This window comes from Aythya ferina (genome assembly GCF_964211825.1).
Source record: "Aythya ferina genome assembly, chromosome: 2".
Classification (NCBI taxonomy): domain Eukaryota; kingdom Metazoa; phylum Chordata; class Aves; order Anseriformes; family Anatidae; genus Aythya; species Aythya ferina.
Window position 1 is genome coordinate 53766924 of NC_140297.1, and position 26155 is coordinate 53793078.

A 26155-nucleotide genomic window follows, 5' to 3' on the forward strand; every position below is an offset into this window, starting at 1 on the left:
CCAAAGCATGTAGCATTGCTATTTGCTGCGTGTCTTTGCCAGAAAGGTTTAGATTCTCTTCAAAGATCTAAAGCCTTAGAAAGGTCTAGAAAGTCAGTTTCATTTCTTTCCATGACCTAATCGTTTGGTTCAAAAAGGCAGTAAGTTTAAACCAGCTGTTGAAGTGTTTCAGAAAAATGGCTATTTCTACTATGTTTTATTATGTCTGCTGTACCCACTCATCCACTCAAGAACGATTCAGGAACAAAGAGTTAAAATTTGTGTTTAGATGGCAATTACATAATTTCTAAACATTTCCAGAAATTCCTTTTAATGTAATTTCTTCAGCATAAATTGGTGGTAAGCTTATAGGACTGGATGGCCATTCTACATCTGGTTTCTGTTACCGAGAAGTTGATGTGTGCCATTTGCTCAGACCATCTGCAGAGAAAAAGTTTTTTTTTTTCCTTTTTAAGACAGACTGCCTTTGCTTTCAGCATCTCAGGATTAAAGTAACAAAAGGCACATGTTATTTCCACATAAGTATGGGAATGGTGTTGTTAAATTGTTGTGAAGCACTTATTTATATATTTGACGTATGAGGGATACACTGTAGAGCAATGGAATGTCCCATTTTAAATATTTGGTGTGCATTAAGTGTCTGATAAAAGCCTGCTGCAACTGGTGGATGTCTCTCTGACTTTACTGGAATGTAACAGATCCTTGGCCCTTTTAGAGATTTGCTAATAGATTCAGATACTGTGAAGTTATTTATATTTTTCCTGCCTTTTCACTTGCAACATTGTAACTATTTTTTTTTTAATGGTTTCCCAGAAAGAAGGAAGACTGTGGTTTTTTATACGGTCCTAAATCAGAAATTAACTGTGGGAGCAGCTTATGTAACTTTTCACCATTACAATCCTTACCTACTGTTTTTTTTTTTTTTTTTTTTTTTTTCTCTTTTCTTTTTTTTTTCTTTCTTTTTCTGAACTCCAAATGATGCTACTGAAGGTACCCCATGGCTTTGTTGTCCTGGGTACCTGTGGTAGTGACCCAGCAGACAAAACTGTTGCCACATCCCGGCTCTTGCCACCAGAATGAACACTCCAGATGCCAACGTTGACTGCCAAGTTCCAAAGGTAGGCATGCACTGGAGCTGATGTTTGGGGCTGAAGTATTCAAGAGTTTAAAAGATTACCGACTGTTCCTGCAAGAGCCTGTCAAGCAATCTAACAAGCCCTGAAAGCTGAATGAGAGAATAAAATCCCCATCCTGGCAATAGACTCCACAAATGCATGAATTCTGTTAGATGTGATGCTATATTCAGAGAAAACTACAGTACATGGACCATCAAATGGATATCATATAAAATTTAATAATTCTTTTAATACATTTATAAAGGAGAAATCCCATCCCTCTTTCACCCAATTTTCAGTCTGAAATTGAATTAGTACAAGATTTATTTTTGTCAGTTGAATACATGTGTTTTTTTTTTTTTTTCCTTTTATGAAGGAGTCTTTCAGAAATACCTGATTTCTTTTCTAACAATGTAGTAATATCCCCCCTTACAGATGTAGTAAAGATTAGTGCATGAGACATGAGCACTGTGATACCCCCCTGCACTTTGAGACATACTGCGATTACCAATGGCTTTTCCATTTGTATGACAGGTTTTGTTTGTGCAGTCCTTGAAGCTGTATGCCAGTGCCCATTTATACCGACTACAGCTGTGGTATCACTTTGGTCACAACAGTCAAAGTTATTTGTACAGTACTCCTTGATATTTGACTTAGTCCTTGTGATAGGAGGTTGACAGGGCTAGTTTTAGAGTCTGAAAGTCTGCTTCTTCATAGAAATAAGGACAGAAGGCAACTAGTATTTCCTTCTGCAGAAGAAGTGACAGTAAAGGCAAAGTTTCCCAGCTATCTTTTAAGCTCTCTTTTATCTTACTCTCCAGCCAGATGGACTAATTGGTAAAGGGCATGTGCCTCTGCCCTTTCCACAGGGACCATCCATGTAATGTTTACTAAAATTAGGGATGATAACAGTTTTCTGCACTCTATTCCTAATGTGAATAGTAATATATCCAAATATTAGAAAATAAATTCAAAATAGATTAGCTATGCTCCTTCAAAATAGATTAGCTATTTATAGACTAAGAAGACCTAAGACGTAGAAATTGGATAGGCAGGGTAGGAATTCTATCCAGAGAAACATAAATGTTTTGGGGGCTATCGGTGTCAGATAATGATTCAGTGAAACGGAAGCAAGTAGAACAGGTTCAAGACACATTAGGAACAAGTATTTTCAGCAGCAGCACCTGTTTCTATTCTGTCTTACAAGAAAAATAGCAATGGTCCACACATGATGGCAACTAAAACGTTCAAATAGGCAGAAGTACTATTGCAACATATTATGTCCTGAAGAGGACTATGTTTTGTTGCAAACAGAAAGCATAACTTTCATTGTAGATAGTATTCAGGCCACATTCTGACTGTAAATATGTGATCTGACTGTTAGAATAACATGGATAAAGCACAGCACCGTCTCCCAGATGGAAATCCCTTACTAATTTGGTTTAGTACAGGAAATTCTGTGCTTATTAAGAAGAAGAGCAAACTCCTTTCTTACTGTCTTGGATTATGCATTTTATCTTCTAAATCTGCCTTCTCTGAAACATCGCTATCACAGTCAGCTTGGGCTATAAAGATCCCATAGCCCAGGCAGTGTTAAACTCTCACTGGGATGGGCTGGGAGAATTCCAAGGAAAATTTAAGGTGACACAGGAGGTGATTCTGATGCTTTCAATATGTGCCCTTTGGCTGATCTTCAATTGAACCATTATCCCTCTCCGGTGATAATGATGTCATCTTCTAAATGAGATGTAAAACTCACATTTTGAGCTTAAGAGGTAAAGAGGGAGCCTTTTACCTAATTTTCACTGGACATTCTGTCTTCCATATTTTCCAGCCCCCCGCAAGGGGCTTTGCACCCAGCCTGCTGTGCTTTATCCACAGCCTCCAGTACTACTGGTTGTGTGATGTAGCAGATGTGCACACAAATCATTTTCATAAAACTCACTCTTGTGCTGTAGAGCATCAGCCAGCAATGTACTGTTTTGTTTCAACCAACTGGGGCTGAATGACAGATCATTTGTTTTACTAAATAGACAAACAAAGGCAAATCTACGTATCAAGTTTATGTTGGTACTACACAAAAAAAACTTCATATTGCTTTTTTTAAAATAAATTCCTACAAAGCTACACTAATCTTTAGGAAAGAATTATTAAATTATTAAATTAAAAATTATTGATTTTTTTTGTCTAATAGTGGCTGGAAAATAATTTTTGTCTTCAAAAAACCTACACTTTTCTTGAAGAATTACTACTACAGTTATGACACCTGAGTGTCCAAAGTGCCAAGGGAGTTCTGTGATGCCCTGAACACCTGTAATTCCACAGGAAAATGAGTCTCCTTCTTTGGGTCAGGAGGATGCCCTTGAATCAAACCTGCTCTTAGCTTGTTATTTCAGCAATTCAGTTCATATCATGCAGAGGCCTCAGAATACATCAGCTGGATTCCTTCTGAATGACAGTAAGTAGGAATACATGTACATGTGTGTTAGCAATAAATGAGTGTTTGGTCTGTCCCCAGGTGCCATATGTTAAAATATGCATAGCGATGATGCCAGGTTCTTTACACCAACTGACACTGTGCAGGTCTGGTCCTGCTGGTTAAGGTATACTTTGGTTATACTTTATACTACAACACCACTCTGCAGTTGACAGCGTGGGCTTGCTGTGGGTTCTCTGTGTGCTTTGAGTCCAAGACTAAAGAAGCTTCAAAGCAAATTGCTTCCGTGTCCAGTCCTGCAGGCGTGCTTTCCATCTGAAACAGTGATGTTAACAGACAATTTCTTCCTGTGCTGTGACGATTTTCAAATACCAGCTGCACCATAGTTTGGCATGATCCTGATTGTAGTATTTAAAGTCACCTCTCAAAATGTAGACACCTGTAGACAATTCACATTTATTTATTCAGTAAACAAGATAAGTTGAGAACATTGTACTTATTCAGATATTATTGTCTGATGATCTTATAAATTACAGCTGTTCCCAATGAACTTTACCAACTTTTAGAAAGCTCTTTTCAATTTCACTCCACCCAGTGGATCAGTCTGAGGAATACTGAGGACTCCATCCTTCTGAATCCTCAGACATGCATCTTGATTTGAAGCTCTCCAATTTTAGGGAATACTGAAATTAATGCTGATTTTAATTACAATAAATGTTATGTTATTAAGTTATTATTTTTATTACATATTCTGATAGTATCAAAAGCACTTGTGACAGTGAACATCTGCTCATCAACTGTCTCCTTTGAGAGTGTTCATGTGTAAAAAAGGGAAAGTGTACCTGGATTGAATCTGCACGCTCAATTTTACTTAATAAGAGGCTCGTGGAGATCCTAAAAACATTCAAAATCTAGACTCATTGTGAAGTATACTTAAAGATTTGGCAAGTTTACTGATTTCTTCATTAAAATGCCACTACTGCTTTTTTTTTTTTTTTTTTTTTTTTTTCTCATTAAATTTTGATTTGGTTACTGTGGTTTATTTAACCTGGGGTTTTGTCTCCTGAGCAGATACACTTGGCAATGTGTTGGAAAGTTGTGGTGACATCTGACATGCCCAGGGGATTGCCTGGAGTCAGGGAGCTGACCAGTCCCTGGGCATGGCTGATGAAGCTGGGCAGGCTGGGAGGGGGCTGACAACTGATTAGCCAGCAGAAATTGAACCCACCACCCTGCACCACCCAGAATGGACCAGGGCATAGAAGAGTGGGCTTTCCTCAAGCCCCCAGAGACTAGTCTGTGCCCCCTGAGGTAAGTAATGCAAGGGATTAGTTTTTGCTGCTGCAGGACAGACAGAAGTTAGCTCCCACCGGAGAGCTCTCTGCCTTTACTGGAGCCCAGCCTGAAACAGGTACAGGGGAAGGTGTCTGCCGCAGCTTTGTGTGCAGGGCTCTGCCTGTCTGCTCCCTTTTGGCAGCAGAAGTAGCAGTTTGATAACTACAGATGTGGAGCTGTACTTCTAAGGAGTCTCAGATTGCAGCATGCACCATGCTGTCTCAGTTGGAGCCTCCTGAGGCTTCTGCATGCTTTTATTTCAGGAGGCAGGTATTTTGCATTGGTGTAGATGTTGTGGTCTAACCCAGCAGGCAGCTAAGCACTGTTCACCTGCTCCCAGTGGAATAGGGGAGAGAATTGGGAGGAAAAAAAAAAAGCTCATGGGTTGAAATTAATACGGTTTAATAGGATAGAAAAGGAAGAGAAATAATGATGATTATGATAATAATAACAACAATAATAGAACGTACAAACAAGTGATGCACAATGCAATTGCTTGCCACCCACTGACTGATGCCCAGCCTGTCCACAAGCAGTGGTTTCCCCCCACCCTGGCCAGCCCTCCCATATTAATTGACGCCATATGGTATGGGATACCCCTAGTTAATTTGGGTCAGCTGTCCTGGTTCTGTTCCCTCCAAGCTTGTGCTGCACCCCTAGCCTGCCCGCTGTCAGGGCATTATAATAACAAGCTGAATTGTCCTTGACTTGACACTAGTAAGCACTGCCCTGCAACAGCTACATCAGTGCAACATCAGTGTGCTGTCAGGATTATTCTCAACTTAAATCCAAAACACAGCACCATACCAGAGGAGCAAAACTATTCTAGCCAAAACCAGGACAATGTTACCACCTGAGTGGTTTGTTTGTTTATTTATTTTTTGTCTCAGGTTCCATTTAATTTCAGGACAAAGGAGGTGGGCTTAAAAATCAAAATGTATATATTATAAATGCATATATTGAATTTGGCTGCCAGATTCAGGTACCTACATGGCTACGTCCTGATGGATCCTGTTGGAAGCTAAAGCTGATTTATTATCTTAAACTTTACAAGCTTGTTATAAACCAGTGATACCGAGTCAGAAGCACATATGGTTGTCTTTGTGATAGAATAAAAGAACCAAATTTGTAATATTTTACTATGTTTAGTTAGATAGAAGGAAAACTAGAAACCTTGTATGTCTGATGCTACCTTACTCACTAGTCAGCCTTACCTGTAAGGCTGTACAGAATTGTACCTCAGGACGGGGTAAGAGGGCAAGGTAAACTAGGCCTGGAGGATGTGCCTGTAAAGAATATGTGGGGAACTCGTGCTGTGCATGTCTTTCAATATGTAAATGACTTAGCTTAATATGCACCCCTAAATTGGAACAACAAGGTAAGACAGACCAAGATGGGCTGAGCATGTGCAAGGATTGGGTGCAAGCAGTGAATGTAGCAAGGAAGATTACCAAAGACCACTGGAGACCTCCAGTAGAAACAATTGCACATGTGTCAGGGACATCTACATATGTTAACGAGTTACAAGAAATAGTATGAATATGTTAGTTATTTCTCGGGAATCTAATGACTCTGTATGTTTTGATTGTATGTAACCCCTGCAACTTGGACAATTTGGCCTACATACTAGGTGGAGCGATCCCTGTGTGTCTGGCACCCCATTTAAAGACTGCCTGCTTTCTTAAACTCCAGATTGAGTCTTAGAGAGTTTCTTTGACAGACTTTGTGGTAACAGTTTTGGCAACCCAAATGGGACTTATCTCTTGAGCCTCAACAGTTCCTGGGATTGTGGAACCTCAGCTGGCACCGAGGGATTCTCAGAGAGGACCCCGATCCCCAGGCTGAAGAGCCCCCGAGCGAAGACCACTGTTTTGTAAGTACAAAGGCATTCTTTTGGAAAATTTGGTTACCTGCCTATAAAATGCACCAAAAGCTACACAGGGTTGGGTTTAAGACACAGGCTGGGGTTTGAGTCTCTGTTTGGTTGTGGGAGGTCAGAGTCCCCGTTGCGCCTGCTCTTCCCCATTTGGTTTTAAAAACAGTGTTGGAGTCCCCAACTTGGCTAACTGAATTTTGGCTCGGATATTGGAATTTGGGAATTTGGGTACTGGAACTACATATTTGTTTTTGTTTACTTGGATTTTATATATATATATATATATATATATATATATTTTTTTTTTTTTCCTTACTACTCATTTAATATTGTTGTAGAGACGTTAGTAGCTCTGGAGTTGAGGCAGAGACCTCAGAATCATGGGCGTGAGCCCTCTGGGGCAGAGGAATCGGATAATGAGTGAGAAAGTTGTCAGGGGAACAACGCCAGTGGCAGGGAGGACTCCAGCTGGCAGGGGAATTGAGTCTTAGAGAGTTTCTTTGACTGACTTTTACGGTAACACCAGAGTAAAGGGAATAATTCTTACCTTGCTGTGATGACTTACTAAGGCCATAAAGAGACATCAGCAGGAGGCATGACATTTCAAACAAGCCATTCAGAAAAGTGCAAACGGGTAAGACTTTAAAAGTGCAGGTTTTCAATTCGCAATTAAGGAGATTTTAATACTGTGTTCCTATCCAGGACAAATTTATTTCTTTGCAAAAGTTGCTCAGAATAGGATCCTTGCACTGTCTTAAATGCAGCTTGAGTAATGCACTGCATTTGAGTGGCTTCTACAACAGACAATTTTTTTCCTGTTTAACTACAGCTGCTTTCCCATTAATAAACATAAAATGATTTTTAACAATAAATTGGGAACTGCTAGAAGTTCAAAATGGACAATTTTCTTCCTAGTAAATCAGCTGATACTGTTAATAGCATCATGTTTCTTATGGAAATCCTGATCTTTTTTTTTAAATATTTAGGTGTAAATGAAAATGGTAATACTTTAGTACTTTAATATTATTGTACCCATTACCTAAAATCTTTCCTGTCTCCTTTAATTCACATAACTCATTTTTTTCATGACTGATTGTGTTGGTCCCATCATGTTTCTGTCATGATTGCTTAACCTCTTGGTGTGATTTATGAGAATATTTTTGCTGGCTCTTAAATATATATATATGTTTTCTTTCTGTAGACATTCAGTAAGGGAAACCTTGAGTAACTTGGAAAAAAGCAGACAGAAAAAAAACTTTTTTGTGGAGAGAGAGAAAAGAAAGTGATGATAATTCAGTGCTTTAATTCTTTTTTTTTTTTTTTTTTTTTTTTTTTTTTTTTTTTATTTTCCCATGATTTAAGATGAGTACTTCAACTTCCCCATATTGGCTATCCCTGTTTTCAAAAGCAGATTAATGCTACATCTTTTTCTGAGTTTCTCAGAACTATTGTGTCTTGGCAGTCAACTTCAGTACTCCTTTGCTCAGTTCATGCACAGTAACAGAATATTCTGTACTTATTAGCACAGAAGATACATAAAGAATAAGAATCACCAGGAAAAACAAAAACAAACGACCAAACAAAAACCAGAAAGATGGACAGTGATGGAAATAAACAAATGAAATCATTCTTGAGAGCATCAATGTTGAAACAACACAGCAAATCAAGGTGAAAAGATGGCCAAGTTTGAGGAAAAACAAAGATTTACTGCAGAGTCATCCTTTTGTATACAGGGTTTTGCATTGCTGCCTTGCAAACGGGAGCTCCCTGGATTGAGAAATTCGGCTATTAATGATTTATAGTCAGTAGCAAGACAATCAAAGTTATTTATTCCACTGAGCCTGGGACAGGCTTGAATCTGCCGTTAAACTTAATAAATGTCAATCTATATTGTGAAAATGATAGAATAATACATTCAATCTTCAAGCATAGATTTGCTGACATAGAAAATGGCTAATGTTATATGAAAAAAAAAATCGTCTGGTGTGTTGCACAGAAGCATACCTGTCAGAAACTGTGAGATTTATTCCATTCATGTATATAACCATGTCACTCTATTCTTAATTATATTCTTTATTAAAAAATTTATTAATTTGTCCCTAAGTCCTATCACAGGAAGTTCCTGCAGTTCCCCAGGAAATCAGTCCTGCCCCCAGACTGGAAGATCTCAAAAGATATTTAGGAGATCAAAAGACCTGCATTAGGGCTTTGGTTCTTTGCAAGGTCCCTGCAACTTACCAGTGCATTAATAAAGCATTTTCTCTTCTAGTGTCTGTCTATACTATCTTACCTGTAGGGTAGTGGGTGTTTACATTCCAAAAAGGTACAAACCCGAGGTTACACACCTCAGGCTTTTGCAGGACATAACTGATTAAAAAGTGCTATAAAAATTCTCACTGAGTTTTATGTGTGTTTCACTATACAGCAGTATCTGACAGAGCCAGACATGGAATAATTGATCAGCTGCTTTTCCACACAGAGGTCCCAAGTGGTAAAGAAAGACGCTGCTAGTGAAATACTAGAAAAAGGATCAGAGATGCTTAAGTTGTTCTTAGTCCAAGCTACTGTCTGTCCTAATTCAGGGGCTTGACTTTTCCCTTGGCCTAAGTGAATAATCATTCCTTGTACTGTGTCATGGGTTTGGAGTTCTGCCCATATTACTCATGTGAGATGGAGTAAAACTAGGAGGACACAAAGACCAAATCCCAGGGAAAATCCCCTGCTTCTAAGCAGTGCGATGAACTGGAGGAGATCCTCATTATCCTTTTACTTTCTCTTGGTTCTCATCTTGTATCTCCAGACTGTCAATTCATATCTTTATCTTTTTTGACAAAATAAAATAGGCTTGGAAGCTTCACTGGCAAGATTTTATAGTTGTAGTGTTAAATTCTCTTTGCATTACTATTAATTGTCTGTAATCTTTTAATTTTTTTTTTTTGCTGTTTAAAATTGCTTAAAAAATTGCTCCCTGAACTGGATTTGTTTCTTCATCTTTGACATTGTAAAGAGTCCTGTGCCAGTCCTTTGTGTTCCTTGAGATTTGTTCTGAAGTATCCTACAGACAAATTAATTTGCCAGCCAGAAGCCTTCAGCGACTACATTGGGTGTAAGAGTTCCCCTCAGCCAGCTGGCATAAGAAAGAGAAACACTTGAGAAGAATGTTTCCATCCTTCTTGTCTCCAAATGTCCACCATTCCCACCCCCATCGAGTGAAAGCTTTTACAGCATGCCTGGAAGTACGTCAAATTGAGGCCATTTTCAACAAAGGGAAAAAGGAATGCACTCTAGATCCTCGGGGCCTCGATTGAGACTATGCAGCTGCAAGCACCCTTTCTCTTTTTAAGGGAGTGATTCAGACCAAACTCTTCTATTGGCTACAGATGTAGCAATGCTATATATTATGGTTCTCTCTGCAATATTTTATTTTAAGCACTCTGCTGAGCATTCACTGTTTAGAACTTGGTGTTCAGGCTGGGTGATCTGTTCCCTTTTCTACAAGAAGATTATGCTTTGGCTGCATCTATAGACCCCAGTTTTACACAGAAGTGGTATGCGTCCCAGTGATGATGAAGTTATAAATTTTCTCAAGAAATTCTGAAATGGAATTGGTCTTTATTTCTGTTTTCATATTGTCCAGTAAAATGAAGGAAATCTGCCTACATTCAACTAATTCCATGCTTCATCTGAGTTGCATCCCCTAGATCTTCATTCCCTTAATCCCATGGGCTTTGACCAGGTGAAAGTCTGGCTCCTGCTGTTGCCAGCAAAATTCCAGTTGATTTCAAGAGTTCAATCTCAGAGTTTGGCTAAGGGTCAAATTTAATCTGGCAGGAAAGGTCTGAGGGCTGTTGCACATTTCTGCAATTTCCGCTATGTTGTTGATATTGCAGTTGCATGAGACCTATGTACTCTAGAGCTGGAGTCACATTTCAAAAAAGCACCCTACAAATACTAGATATGGACACGCTTCATGCATGGTCAGACTTGATCTCCATTTTCCGTGGCTGCTTTTTACAGTTATTCCTCCTATCCTTTCCTCATTTGGATGTGGTGCCATGTCTTGCTGAAGTGTTGTTAGTGAGGAGAGTTGATAGCCAAGGCTAAATCCAAATGCTTAAAATACAATCACAGTCTCCACAGCCTTCTAATATTTGAAAGCTTTGCTGAAAAGGAAAAAGCTCATAACTAAAAATTTACATCTCAAGTCAGGTTTAAATATGAAATAATCTCTGACAAGTCTGTTTGATTTCCTTCACAATAACCTTATAAATACATTTTAATACATTTTTCCTCCCTTGATTTAAATATTTTCTTTTCTTAATAAGTTTGAGTTCTAAATAATGGCTAAGTGAATTTTTTTGAAGTTACATTTAAGGAACTTTTTTTTTTTTTTTTTTTTTTTTAGTTATGGGAATACTGTTTTGGTTCTGCATGTATACTGTTACTTCAGAAAACTGAAGCAGAATGTTGTTCTTTTACACCAAATGTGTTTTGCTGAATATAAAATCCAGGGAAAGAGATAAATAACTTTTTACAAATGTTGGTCTGTTCATCATTCCTCTGTTTGTACTGTATTTCTGTGACATGTATGGGGCCAATTTGTTGAGATGGGTGGTTGAACTGCAGGATGATGGATTCCCTCTGATGATTTACAGATGCAGTTTATCATTTCTAGATCACATCTTCCTCTTTCCCTTGTTCAAATGTTTGTGTGTGATGGGAATGAAGGCAGAGAGTTTTTTCTCATGCTTTTAGTTTTGGTTAACCATGCCACACATTAAGATCTTAACATGCTAAATAGATAGCCTGAATTATTTATAAGTGGTAAAGATGTCATTAAGTTTTTTAGGATATAGACAGAAAGCTCTTTTCTTTTTCCATGTTCTTCTTCCCCGAAGTCATATTTCATGAGTGTTCCTCACAAAGATCACATGTGAGTGGTTGTATTGGGGATCTACTGTAGAAGGAGCCTAAGGCATGAAAAATTGTTGCTATTTAGTCAGTATATATGTACTATGGAGTGCTTTATGGAGATTATGAATATCAAACCCACTCTAGCCAAAGTAACTACAACAGAGCTATAAGGAGACTTAGGTCAAATCTAATTGGTTCTCATAGTATTTAGTCAGTGATTATTCTTGTATAGATATTAAGAGTATTTTAGACAATTACAGTTGGACTGAATTCTTCTTTTCTTGTTGAACATCAGCAATAGGTGACAATGGAAAAATTCAGACCTGAGGGATGAAAGCCTAAAACATAGGGCTTAATGAGAACAAGCTTAATGATAAAAACTTTTTTTTTTTTTTAATCTATTTGACTCCTACATATCACTCTCCTGTAGTACTATGCCTTCAAATGTATGGGATTAAGACTGCCTTAGTTTTTAAATCAGTTTTGAATATTTAAGCTTTAATAATAAAAAGGCTTTAGTGTCAGATCTTGCACAGGTTGTACAGTTGCTAACAGAACATTTCTGCAGAGACGAAATTCATATTGTGTTTTAAAATTGACTAACACTTGAATTGTGTATATGGCTACTAGTGAAACCAGCAACACTTAATGAGTCTAGCAGTGTTTATTTTTGAACCACTTTCCGTGTGGATTCTCTCGTTCCCATAGTCTCAATCTCTGTCTTTCCACTTTACTTGGAAAAGGTTTCTCCTTCCAGCTTGTTCCTCACAGTTTTTTTTGTAGCTTAGTTTGTTGGTTCTGCAACTGTGATTCCCTGAAACTTCAAAGCCTTAACAGAGTTTTTATGAATATATTGTCATGCCTGAACTACGTAACTAAATGGCTTTTTTCACTTATGTAGTGATCTCATGATCAGAATATTATCTCTCACCTGGGCACTTTCCATGTGAGCAACATAAAGCTGTCAACAGAGCTGTTCAATATGCCTCATTCAAATGTGTTTTGCATTTTCTTTATAAATCTGTGTCTGTGTGCCTCTGAACTGATACCCATTTGGTTCTGTATCTCAAGGAGGGGTGGGCACTCAGGCAGGCATCTGTCTCAGATGGGTTGGTGGAGCCATAAACACAGGTCATCATCAGGTTCAGGTGACAGCGTGCTTAGAAACCTCCAAATCCCATTAGCTGGCTTTACTTCTTTGTACAGTGGTACCTGAGGCTTGTACCTGTGCTGACATTTCCTGAGTCTTCTGCTTTAGCGATGTGAAGTCCACAGAAATGAAATAAATTTCTGAACTGCATACATCATTTCCAAGTGAAAAGGATCTACTTCCCAAACTTTGTCCCCAAGACTGGCAGCCCGACTATTTTCCACACCTCTACCATTACGAACAAATTCCTCTCTCTTTCCCTTTCCAAAATTATCTGCCTCATCCTCATTTTTTTTCCTGTTCCCTTTCCCAGAAATTTTATACTGTACTGCAGGCTTCTGTGTGTGTAGCTGGAAATGGGAGGGATTACTGTCACTCTGTAATCTCAGCTCTGCACTAAAAGGGCAAAGTTCACACTCCCTGGCTAAGACATCCTTAATTTCACGATTTTTTCCCCCCGTATATCTAATACTAACAACCCATGGTAATGTAGTTGACATTCATTGAAAATTTCCATCAATTCTTGTCTAATTAGACATAGTACAATGACAGTAGAGTAATTACAGTAATCTTAGTCATATCAGTTGTGTATTTTTTTTTTGTGATTTTCTTTCTTTCTTTCACCCTTTGTGAATAGGATGTTATTGAACCCAGCACTACAACAGCAAAATACTAATTAAACCTGGCAGTTTCAACTATATTCCTTTTTCAAATGGATTCAGTGTTTTTGAAAAACCTTAATCCAGAATTTATGAGCAAAGCCTACAGAATATAATGGTGACAGAACCAGTAGAGTCTTATAAACCTTAGGATAAATACTGTGTCTTTTGTGTAGAGGTCTTTTGTTGGGACCAGTCTATGGTATCTGTTTGTTTGGGATTTTTTGGGATCAGTCTATGGAAGCGGAGAGCTGGGATGAAACTTTCTATTAAAATTCTGCATGTTAGATAATAAGCTATAGAAAGATGTCCCATTTTACTAAATTCTCATTTTTTTATAGAAAGGTAAATGAGAAACCAGTTATCACAGGATTTATAACAGAAGCAAAGTAAAATAATGAAATAGAATCTTGAGAAATGTTTCTGTAGAAAGGCAGAAAGATATTTTTATGCTGGCTGCTTGCTTAAGCTTTATGCTGACACAATTTATTTTGAAAGTGGTGGGGGAAAATATCTGTCACACAGCACAAATCAATATTTGTTATCCATCTTATTCCTTACCTGTCCTTTCAATAGTCTGCTTGTTTATATCACTATGATTTTTTTAAATTTATTATTATTATTTTTTAATCTCTTGAGATTGTACACTGCAAAGAACAAGATCTGTTTTTTAATTTGTGGGTATACAATAAGTAACTCAACGGTTCCCTAGTACCTTCAAGATGCTATTGCAGCAACAAGTGACAGTAAAAATATTTTGTTGAAGTTATCATTTTTCTTCTTCTTTTTTTTTTTTTTTTTTTTAAGTTGTTTTCTTCTTATAAATATATTTGGTGTCGTTAATCCTTTTTAAGCTTCATGTCGTACACAGCATGCAAAGATACAGCATGGTATGATGAGATCTAAGCTCCTCTGTACATAGAGATCTCTCTGTGTAACCTTTTCCTTAGGAGCTGGAATACTGGCAAGTCTAACTACTCTTTGTTTGCTTTAGAGATATATGTGTTTATACATCTATGTCTGTGCAAAAAGAGGTCTGGCAAATTTCTACTGAATGTATTTAAATCTGTCTTGATATCTCATTAGGGCTTCCATGATTATGTGGCAACAGGTGGGAATTAGAAGCCCCTGTTTGACACCATTTCCACCGTTCTGTTCAGAAAAGCTGGGGGTAAATCAAAGTGAAGATGTCAATTACATCTCTAAGTGCAGATAGAAAGAAACAATGGGAGGAGGAGGTGCAGAAGATCTCCTAGAGGGTAGTGCAGTGCTTTCCCCCTCAATGCGTCAGTCCCAGTACAGTCCCCTGTGCTCATGGCAGCCCACTGGGCACCTGAGCACAAGGCACCTCACAAACCCCTTAGCTGGACTTCCTGCTCAGCTTTAAAAACAGAGGCCAGAGAGGTAAAGGAAGTGTTTTGTGTAGAAAATTCTGGCTGCTTCAGGAGACATATATGATTCAGTATGAGAAGGAAGCTGGCAATGCATCTGTGCTGCTTCCTGCCATATATTGCATTTACTGAATGAAGCTCAGAGATAGGAGTTACATACCAGAGCCATCAGATGTATGCATTTGAGTATCTGTGTCTTTCTGGGGGATTTTTGTGTACAGATGGATGAGTATTTTTTTGTTCTGTTGTTCTGAAGCCTTTCCATGGTAAAGCTTAACCCGATTCAAGGTGATAGCAGGCCAAAAGAAAAGTATTTCACAGAATCACAGTGGTTGAGGTTGGGAGGGAGCTTCAGAGATCATCTAGTCCACACTTTTAGAAGTACTGGTGTTCTTAAATGATCAAGCCGTAAGTACTGACAATATGTTCAGGTATCTCCTGGGAAATCAATTTCTGAATTCAAATCTGCTATTTCCCACAGTCCTAGAAAAACTGAGCCATACAATCTGTTGATTGTGTTTAAAGGCTAGTCCTGTCTAGAAAGAAGAGTTAGTTCTGACTAATTCGGTTTCCCTATGTAGTGCAAAATAAAGAGCTTGAAAAAATAAATGAAAAAAAAAAATAGAATTAATTTCCAAATACGTCCATGCTTCATTATTCCTTACACTTTGCACTTCCCAGTGTAAATGGCCACCAGAGATCCAGGGCAATGATGAATCAGTCCTATTATGCCCTGGAATAACTATTAATACTCATAAATACTGTAAGCTGAGTAAAGCAACTTGCCTCAATACAGAATGAATGCAGCAAGCCTGGTACTTTGTTTTTGTTATGTATGTATGTTTTTATACTTCCTATGTTTAATCTCATACAATACTCTGACCAAGAATGATGCACAGCAGAGATGTTCCCTCAGTGCTGTCAGCCTGGGGTACCTCAGACTGCTGGTTTGCAAGGATGCGACAGATTCAAATACTTAGGTGCTTTCTTTCAAGTGTTATCCATTGAAAATAATAGTTGTCAAAATGGCATGAAAAGTGTCAACACAACAGCCAAACATGCTTTGTGCCATTCCCACATATCTTATCATTGATTATCAGGGAGAAGAGATTGGGGTGAAGAGAGGCACCTCCCTCTCCATTTCTCCTCCTCAGGAAGCTGTAGGGAGTAATGAGGTTGCCACTCAGTCTCCTTTCCTCCAAACTAGACAACCCAGGTGTCCTCAACCTCTCCTGATAGCACGTGCCTTCCAGCCCATTTACCAGCTTTGTTGCCTTTCTCTGGAAGTATCTAAATATCACTTCTGTATTGTGGAGCCCAGAACTGCACACAATATCCAAAGTGAGGCTGGAGCAATGCTAAATATTGTGGGAGAATCATCTCTTTTGACTGGCTGGCTGTGCTGCGTTTAATGCACCCCAAAATGCGGTTTGCCCTCTTGGCTGCCAGAGCACACTACTGATGTGCTGAGCCAACTGTCAATCAACAACCTTAGATCCCTTTTTGTGAGCTGCTCTCTAATCTCTCATCTCCGTCTGTAACTGTCTGGTATTACATACTCCCAGATGCATAGCCTGGCATTTACTGTTGTTGATTTTCATGTCTTTGATGATCATCCATACGCCATTGTATCTAGATCCCTCTGCAAAGTCTCCATGGAAGAAATGTGTTTCCCAAAGTAATTTTAAGAACAAGTAGTACAAAAGAATGCTCTCAGGCAATAATTCTGCATTTTTTTTTAAAATTATTTTTTTTTACCCCAGTAACTTCCTGCTCTACAAAAAAAATTAAAAATTCCTTTCCACAGGCATTAGGTTGCATGGCAAAAGATACAGAACAAAATACAATAGAAAGAGACTTTCATAACATGTAGAAAAACATGTGCTTCTTTGCATGACCAAACATTGTGTGGAGTAGTATTTAATTGCTCAAAGGCCCTAAACAATGTCACAACAGATGGCAATAGAATAAGAACACTTTAATATATGGCAACACTTGGTCAATAAATATGTGCAAAGACTCTGGGAGAATGTCAGCTTTTCAACTGGGCACTAATAGAGGTATAAACTATGCACTGCGGTTCCCCAAAGGTCACATGTAATGGCCCAAAGACATAAATTAGAAGCCTCAGGTAATAAAAGGACTGTTTTGTTAAGGCAAAGTTTCAGTTTTCAGGGTTGAGAAATGTTTCTGCTTTCATTTACTGTGAAAGGAATTTGGAGAGGACTGTGAAGACCAGTTGATGGATAATGATATAGATATATGGAGAAGAAGAAAACGTTTACATTGTAATAGGAGAATGGACTAAAAGAACAAGTTGTTTTTCCTGTGCCTGTACCAATACTGGATGAAGACATGAGTTTTATTAAATTAAGGGGTACCAAACTAATTTTCAAGTTTGGGAAAATGTTGCTGAATATTGCATGGAGCATGAGTATTGGAGGAATAGTGAGGAGGACTTGCTGTTCTCCAGGACTTGCTGTTGTCCAGCTGGTTATCTCATGCTAGACAGAAGTTTGCCACAGAAGTTGTCAAAGAAGTCCATGTGGCTGCAGTTTTCAAACACTGATGATGACATTGTCACACATGACAATGTATTGGCTAGTCCTGAGTAGGACTGCAAGATTTCCCATGTTATTTAGGTGGTTTGATTCTGGATAGCAATCCCAAACATCTCTGATAGTGTTATAAAGACCACATAGGAAGGACAAAAACAAACAAACAAACAAAAAACAACCACAATTGGATTAATTTTGTAGTGGTACACCTCATGAGTAAATTTCTTCCCAGAAACACCTTATTTAATAAAGTGGTATAACAGAATTGGTCCTCAGCTTATCTTCATGCAACTTCCCTACTGAAAGCTGGGTGTACTCAGACATATATTTGTAGCCCCCATTTACATTGAGTTTTGTCTCAGTTCCCATTAAATGTTATACTGCAGAGCTGGCACGAGGCAGAAGAACAAAAGGTATTTTCCACTTGCTTTGAGTAAGAGAGTTAAAGGAGATTGCAACATGAGCATGTTAATATGCCTTTAGCAGAGCTCAGGAAAGTAAGTAACGCCCCCCCCCCCCAAAAAAAAAAAAAAGAAAAAAAAGTGTACAATGTTCCACACCATTTCTGTCCACACCATTTCTGATACCAGGAATTTGTTGTTTGGAGGCATTTACTGATTATCATCACAGAAGAGAAATATAAAAGTTAAATCAAATACCTAAACATTTCTTCCCTCAGCCTTTATGTGCAAAAGCTGGGAGGAGGAAGCATTGTGCTGAGTGATTTGCTTCTCAGAACTTTTTAAATTCTGAGCTAAACCAAACAAAACAGTTATGAAACTTGGAAAGTATTGCATTTCAAGAGAGTCTGGAGTTCTGGAAGTGCTAGTCAGCCATGAGGAACTACAAAGCTATTTAAATAACACTCATTGATCTCCTTTTATGGAGAGCAGTCAGAACAGACATAAGTTAAAAAGAAAAAAGAAGGAAAATAATGCCAAAACAGCCACGGCACCCTCCAGAAAAGTTACAACAATAAGAAATAGCGTCATGATAAATGGTTGACTTTGAAGTAATTAAGTGTCTTTAAATCCTTGCAGGCCTATACTCATGAGTTTGAGACTTTTCTAAGCATTTTATTTTATGAGGAAGGGATAGATGCAGACTTACTAAAGACAATGTGTGAATACAGTGAAGGAGTGAAGATTCAGCTTTTGTTAGAACACTTTATCAAATTTATAACTCTGGAAAGGACGACAGAAAACAAAACTAAATCCTAACACAGCAGGGAAAGGAAAATACATTTAAAAACTGATTTCAAACCTGAATTACCATTTTCACTTTCTTATATGATACGTGAGTAGCATCTTCCCATCAGATGGAACACGTTCTTTGAGAGTGCCAAAAACTGTTTTAGTGTCATCTTTCTCGGTCACTTTGAAGCAGAAATCCCTTCCCTAAACACACATACTTTCTGCTGCCTTCCACATGAAAATTAGCTCTGCCTTGCCTTGACCTATCAGGTTGTTTCATACCTATTAGCTGTAAGAAATTGAAAGATCTGCTTGCTTTTACTTAATTAACAGGTTCGTGACAGATACAGCATAAGCAGAATTAGAAATCCGTTTGTTTGTTTCCAGAGACCTCTTTTTATGTTTGAAAAGTCTTCTAGGGAATTTTGCAAGTCAAGCACAGAACATTTTTAAGGCAAATTAAATTATTTTCTAGATATCAAGTGGTATGTGGTTTGCCACTTGCCTCCTTCATTTCTCACATACTCCATGCTTTTTTTATTTTGCTCTATATCCATTTTTTTTCCCATAGGTTTAGCACAATGAAAATACAATTAACACATTTTCTCTACTAAAAATAATTCTACCAGTCTTGATACTTGCCTCAGAAAAGCTATTTGGCATAGCTTATGCTTTTTTGTTTGTTTGTTTGTTTTGATTGAATTTGTACACATTTCTATTCTGAAAGAAGAGAGACCTCCTTCCTGTGACTGTTTTAATTACAGGGTCTGCCAGTCAGAAAAAATAATAATAATAAAAAAATATATATATATATATATTTATCTTACAGAAGAATTCATTCTTTTGTCTCCCATAGGCCTGATATTGAGGAAAAGATTTAACTTAAACACTGGTAGTTATATCATTCTTGTGTCTGCCATAAGAATGAAACATATTCAAGCTTATTGGGAAAGAAATGCAAATACAAGCCATGCTCTTTCATGCAAGTTTATGGGTTAACTGGGGCATATGTAATAGCTTTGAGAAAAGATTCTTCAATGGTTAAGAATGAGCCTGTGGTTGAAGTGCTGAGAATTATATACTGTGGGTTCATGTGCTGGCTCTGCCAGAGACTTCCTGTGTGTTCTTGGAGAAGGTTCTAATCTGCTTTCTGTATTAGATCATCTTCTGTGAAATGATTGTTCTTTCCTGCATCATTTCCTCTATCTCATCTAATTATATTCCAATCCATGCATATAATTTACTTTATTCAAATTCACATCTGCAGTTCACATTCACAATCCTATTTTCTTCATTCCTTTTCTGATTTAAAGAGTAGTCTGGAGAGAAACTATGATGCTTTCAGTCTATAGACAGATTTACATATATTAATAAAGACTTTTTTTTTTTTTTTTTTTTTTTTAACAAATACATTTTGATTAAATACATATGAAGAGATTTGGTTGTATCCCATTATATTTCACTCTTGTTAGTTTTGGCTTATTGTGTACACATTTCATAAGTCCTAAATGAGAGTTTTTACTTAATACTTAATATGATAACTATACCCACAGTTCTGTACTTTGCAAGGCTGGAAGATTGCACTTGGCAGCTTTGCATAGGGTCAAAGGAGAAATGAAAAGGGAGTTCTTTTCTGTGCTCTCAGCATTTCAGATGGTGTTTAGTGAGAAAAAGCTATCATTCCTACTTGCTGTCAAGCAGAACTAAGGGACGTCTTTTGAGCTTGCATTCAGGACTGCAGACTTGTCTCTTGCCTCTTACCCTTCATGTGTTTGGCATTAAAATAATTTTTACTCTGCTGGAAAGGCAGTATTTTGGCAGGCTAGCAGGTCATTTCAAGTACTTATTTAGCTACTGGCCTAGCCAGACTTCTCAAGTGAGTCTCTTTTAAACTAAGGCCTTTCCAGTGGCCTTGCCACTCCACTTCCAAAGAGTACATGTATAACTGCTCTTTCAGATGCATGACTATATTTTTCTAAAACCAAGTCAGCATCTACAATCAACATAATAAATGGATTTTTGCTGAATGTCTGCACTATCCTGATGAGGACTACCCATACTAACACCTGCTGTCATTTCTCTCAAATATTTCTTATTATGTTCTCCTATAGTATTTAAAAGCAGTTTTTGGATGGATCACTGTAAGTCTAACATGTCAAAAGAGTGGCTTACCTGTGAAGACAGAGAGAGAGGAAGCAGATGTTCTTGAGAAGGGTGAAGGATATGTCTGAGGTATTTAAATACAAAACAAAAAAAAAGCAATGTCTTCTTCTCAACATCCCATAATCAAAAGATAAGCAGATAAGTTAAAATTTTACTTGAATAAGATTCAAGATTCAATTAGGTTCATGCCTTTTAGTGATTTCAATGGGAGTGTGTTTTAATTTTTCTGTTAAAAAATTTAAACTTCAAGAAGTTTTCACTAGAGATTGTTTTTGTAGAATAACAATAACTCTTCTAACAGATCAGTAATATTTGGATTCAACTTTCAGATTTTCACAACTTTAAACAACGTGGAAAATATTGATTTGCCTCAGTAAAAAAGTGGTACAATAACATACAAACCTTTAACATGCAAAGGGAAAGCACCAGATCTCCAGATGAGACACATTTCATAAGATGGTTTAAACTGCGTAAGATGAGGCATTGTGCTTTTCTTTGCTTTATGGAACATTTTTTAATGGTCAGTATTCTTTGTCCTTCTTGATCATGAGATGCACAGAAAAGGCCAAGTGTTTAATCCAAGTTTGGCTCTTTGGTATTTTAGGCTGTTCTGTTGAGCATTCATCCCTCTCCTTAGTCTGCCTGCCTCCAGTAGAATTTATAAACAGCTGTGACATTGGTAAAAAAAAAATATATATATATATTCTTTCAGTTCATTTTTCTTAAAGTGAACAGACATGGACTCTAGCAATGGTACCTTGTATGGCATACAACACTCTCTCCAAATGAATATTTATGACTGATGAATAATAATAAATGACATCTCAAAGCCTGAAATACTCATTATAAATTTTGAAAATGACCTGACGGGAACTTGTATAATGGAACTAGACAGACAATATATTAACTGTGCAGGGATGCCAAATGGTGAGAACAGGCTGTTCAACAATAAGAGCAAGTGGAAGAGCCTTTGGAAAAAGTTGCCAGTCGTAATTTGGTTTGAAGCAAATTTGCTGAAATCTGTGCATCTCTATAATATGCCAAAGGCTTTCTTCTGAGTGTAGCCTTGTACCCTGAGTCTGTTGAATGGCTAAAACACATATGAAGGCTGCTTAAACTGTTTTAGAGATTTTAGCACTACTTCTATTTTACTGTCTTGCTTTTGGTGTTTTAAAAGATTTTCTCCCTTTCTTGATAGCACTGAGGTTTTCCAAATGCAAAGTAAACCAACACATAACATCAGCTGGAGAAACTAAAAAGTGATGGTGTTGAGGGTATTATTCCAAGTTACCTTTGCCCGTAGAAGATTCAATCTTTTTTTTTTTTTTTTCTTTTTTCTCAGAGAGTTATTTACTAGACCTTTGGAAAGTGGAAAGTGAGTTGTTCAGTAATGATATTCAAAAAAGGTATTGTGAGACTATAGGAATCTTTAAGACACATAAAAGTTATGCTGCATCATGGGACCACTGAGAAGTGCTGGGGAAGTGGGGCTGCTCTATGGTTTGGCAAAATATTATAGAGTCACTCTCTCAATTTGTTCTTAAGGAGCTTGTCCCAGCTATCACACCCCTTGTGCTTTCATTGTGGCTGTCTGTAGCCAGGATAATTGCCCAGAGATTTTTTTCTGACTCTGTGTTCGTTTTCCAGAGGATGTTTGAACAGTAAATTGGAAAGAGAGAGGACCGGTTTTAACTGGCATTACAAGAAGAAAAGAAAAACAGCTGAAAAGCTCAAAACAAACTGTCCCATTTAGAAAATGTGATGCTTTAAACTCTTTCTACTCTTTAGACAGATTCTTAAAGCTTAATAGCTTATTTTTGTAGCAGAGGATTGATCAAATATATTCCATTTTGGCATGACTCTACTGTTGTGGAAATTACTAGTAAAAGCCCTGTTGACTTCATCTGGATCAGAGTTAAAGAAGTACTAAATGCTTGTGAAAAAATTGTCCTGAAACTATTATTAATGAAAAATAGATGAAAACAGAGAAGTTTGAGCACACATTTTTTGTTTAAGAAAACTTTTAAGCTTTGCTGCACCATTAACTTGAGAAAAAGTTTTAATAGTTTGCTGGGTTGAGGAGGAAAAATATTCATGAAGCTTGACTTCTCAGTTAGATTTATAGTATGAGTTTCCAACCACAAAATCTCAGTGTGGAATTTTGGACAAGACTGACAAGTTGGCTATGACCTTCAGTTGTCTTAGAAAATCCAGACAGTAAAACTTGCTGGGTGGGAGTGAACCTACTGTGAATTTCTTGCAGCTCATGGGAGATATTTTCTGGATATTAGTGCCCAGCCCACAAAAGAGGACTGAGGCATTGGGTAGCTGAAGCACAATTCCTGTGTGCCAATGCATCAACATAAAAAAAGCAGCTTAACATTAAAGTAACATGAAATAAAACACTTGCTAAGTAGAAATATTGTACTTTAGGTCAAATCAGTCTAAAGCAAAGTTACTCATTCTAAGCTACTCAGCACTGGATAAAATCAGCAAAGCTAAAATACACGTTTTCTATCAGGAAATCATCTGGCATAAGATTTCTGACCTGCCCTCCTTCCAGTACCAGTAGTCCTACCAGATGTAAAATATGTTCTTGATATGTTAGGATACTGAACATTCAAGGGAAAATTCATAACCACTCAGGAGTGGTCTGTGAGATGTTTTAAAAGTCAGTCCTGTGGCATGAAGAAATTAAAGAAAATCTGTTTGCCTCAAGCCTCTTCAGCAGCAGGGGTGTTAGAGCAAGTTAGTGCTGCTTGGTAGTCCCCTCGGCTCTAGTTTCCCAGCCATGCACTACGTGACTCTGATAGTCCTTGAGGGAGGCAAGGATACATGGTCACAGAACCCCATTTTCTTCTAGTGCAAGAGAGATGCCACCAATCCTGAGCTCAGTTTTGTTTATTCGTTTTTCCATTGACCATTGTTAGTTGAGTAAACATAGGAAACAGGTATGGAAAGCTTAGATTCATCTGACTCCATTCAGGCTGGCTGGGTCTTAACCTCTATGTTCAGAAAATTGCTTTTACAATATTCTGAAAGAATCCGTGGCTTACACTGCAAGAAAAATAAAACTAAGGTAAGTATCATAAAATATGTAAATGGAAATTGACTTTATGTCTAATTAACATGCAAGAAGAGGAAGCAGGAGATTAAGAGTTCTGATCAGATTTCTGCTTTACCACCGACATCAGTAGAAATAAACAAATGGGAAAAATTGTTCAAGATTTGGAGCATGATCCTGTTTTCAGTGTGGTCACTGCTTTCTTTGCACAAGATTCCTGGTGGTTAGCCCTTTCAGCTTCATAGTATAGCAGCTTAGAGCTTCATTTGAATACTTTTTATCATCCTTTTCTTAATTAGCTTTAATGTTGTTCCCATTCATTGGTACTTAAAATAGTACAGCTATTCTTTCACGTGCTTGACTGCTATCTGGATTGGTGGTCCAATTTTTCTTAAAAGACAGCAGTGTTGAGAAAACCCATCAAGCCCTGTCATTAATTAGCTACTTACGGCTTTTCACTAAATGTCTGATTGTCATTTAGTGTAGCCTGCATAGCTTTAAAACCTTTAGTTTGGTCTATAAAGAAGACAGTGATTATCCACGCTGATACTGTTTCTTTCTGTAGGCAACTGGATGAAAGATTTATCTGTAATTTCTAGCCAAAATTGTCAGTATTTTTACCATATGTTTAAGTAAAAAAAAATAAATAAATTAATCCTGGTCCAAAAAAAAAAAGAGTATGGCATAATGCACAGGCTTTCAGTGAGGCAAGGAAATATTTTTTTCAAAAGTCTAGATCTAGTTACTAATTTAATTATAGTTTAGGTATTCAGAATTTTGAACAAGAAAATGTAAGACTGAGATTCTGTTGCCCTTAATGAGGATACAGAATGCACTTAAACTAGTGGAAATACTAGTGGAAATACTAGATTCTCACCTGTGCAGCATCACAGTGATATACCCAATTCTACCCAAAGACCCCCTCTGCAACTACATAGACTGGATACATTCGTAAGAGTATCTATTCTTATAATTACTCTTTTTCTTAGATCTTAAAAAGACTTAAAGGTTCCAGTGAAAGACTGTGCTATGCAACATATTATATAATGAGGAAATGACGGTCCTTTCTCATAAACATTAATTAGCTTCTAAATAAATATAGACATAAATATATTTATTTTTTTAAAGTGTTTTTTAATTTGGTCCTTAAATTAAACAAAGCATTTGTTAAGAAAATTAGAATGTGAAAGAGCTTCAGAAGTTTCAATTAGAGTGTACTATAAAATGCTGCCATCTCATTTTACTGATATTTCAATGTACATATGATCTTAAGTTATTTTTATTTAGAGTGTATGGAGCACTTGATCACTCTTATCTGGTCTTTGGAACACTGAATTCCTGAGTATGTGGTTAAGAATTTATGATTTTTTTTCTTTTGATGTTCAAATCCCAGAAAGAGCTTTATTTATTTATTTATTAAGAAATGTTATTCTCATGATAAAGAGAGACTAGTTTCAGCCAGTCATGAGCCAGTCAAGAGTTCCCATACACTTCTGCTGAAACACCTTTTCTCTGATTAGTACAAACATCCTTCTTTTATTTTGGAGAGTTTCCCCCTTAACAACAGGAACTGCCTGCTTTGTAAAAAGATGTGGCAAATAGATCTACCGCTCAGCCCAACAGTAGGTTGTAAGGAATGACATGTAACTTTGGCAGACTCTAGAAGCAGTTCATCTGCCTAAACACAAATGTCTATGCACCACTTACAAAACCCCAAAGCAGACATTTCATTTGAAAATGAGAGGTGGATATGCCCCATCACCAAGGTAAAACATAAGGTCCATTTTCTTCCTTGTTATATACTTGTATATAAGTATATTTATAGTATATATAAATATATATATATATATATATAGTATATATAACTTGACATCAGAAGGGGGTTCTTCACAGAGAGGGTGGTTGCACACTGGAACAGGCTCCCCAGGGAAGTGGTCACTGCACCGAGCCTGTCTGAATTTAAGAAGAGATTGGACTGTGCACTTAGTCACATGGTCTGAAGTTTTGGGTAGACCTGTGCAGTGTCAAGAGTTGGACTTGATGATCCTTAAGGGTCCCTTCCAACTCAGGATATTCTATGATTCTATGATTCTATATTTTTCCTGCTATAAACCTATCTTAATTGGTCTGGTTTATCTTATTATAGCCTCCTGCCCAGTTTTATTAGTCATGGGTGAAAATAAAACTGCATCTTAGACTCCTTTTTCTGGCTTCCATGCTCTGTAATTATTTTGAAGCTTTCAGAAAAATCTGTTTATTTTTCACATAAGAACTTCTAAGATGCATTGCCTGTCAGCTCT

The 26155-nt window shown here is 37.4% G+C and overlaps 1 long non-coding RNA gene across 6 annotated transcripts in view; it reads left to right on the forward strand.

The window, feature by feature from the left end:
• Positions 1-993: 993 nt before the first annotated feature.
• The window catches only part of LOC311432035, a 38696-nt gene continuing 13534 nt past the window's right edge, over positions 994-26155 (forward strand). Inside the window, exons 1-4 of one of the 6 annotated variants that reach the window (XR_014689793.1) lie at positions 994-1118; positions 3310-3573; positions 4624-6760; positions 8126-8851. This is a non-coding gene — a long non-coding RNA (uncharacterized lncRNA). Of the gene's footprint in view, positions 1119-3309; positions 6761-8125; positions 8852-9188; positions 11049-26155 lie in introns of those variants that run through there. The other 5 variants (XR_014689789.1, XR_014689790.1, XR_014689791.1 and 2 more) reach the window with 5 other exon arrangements.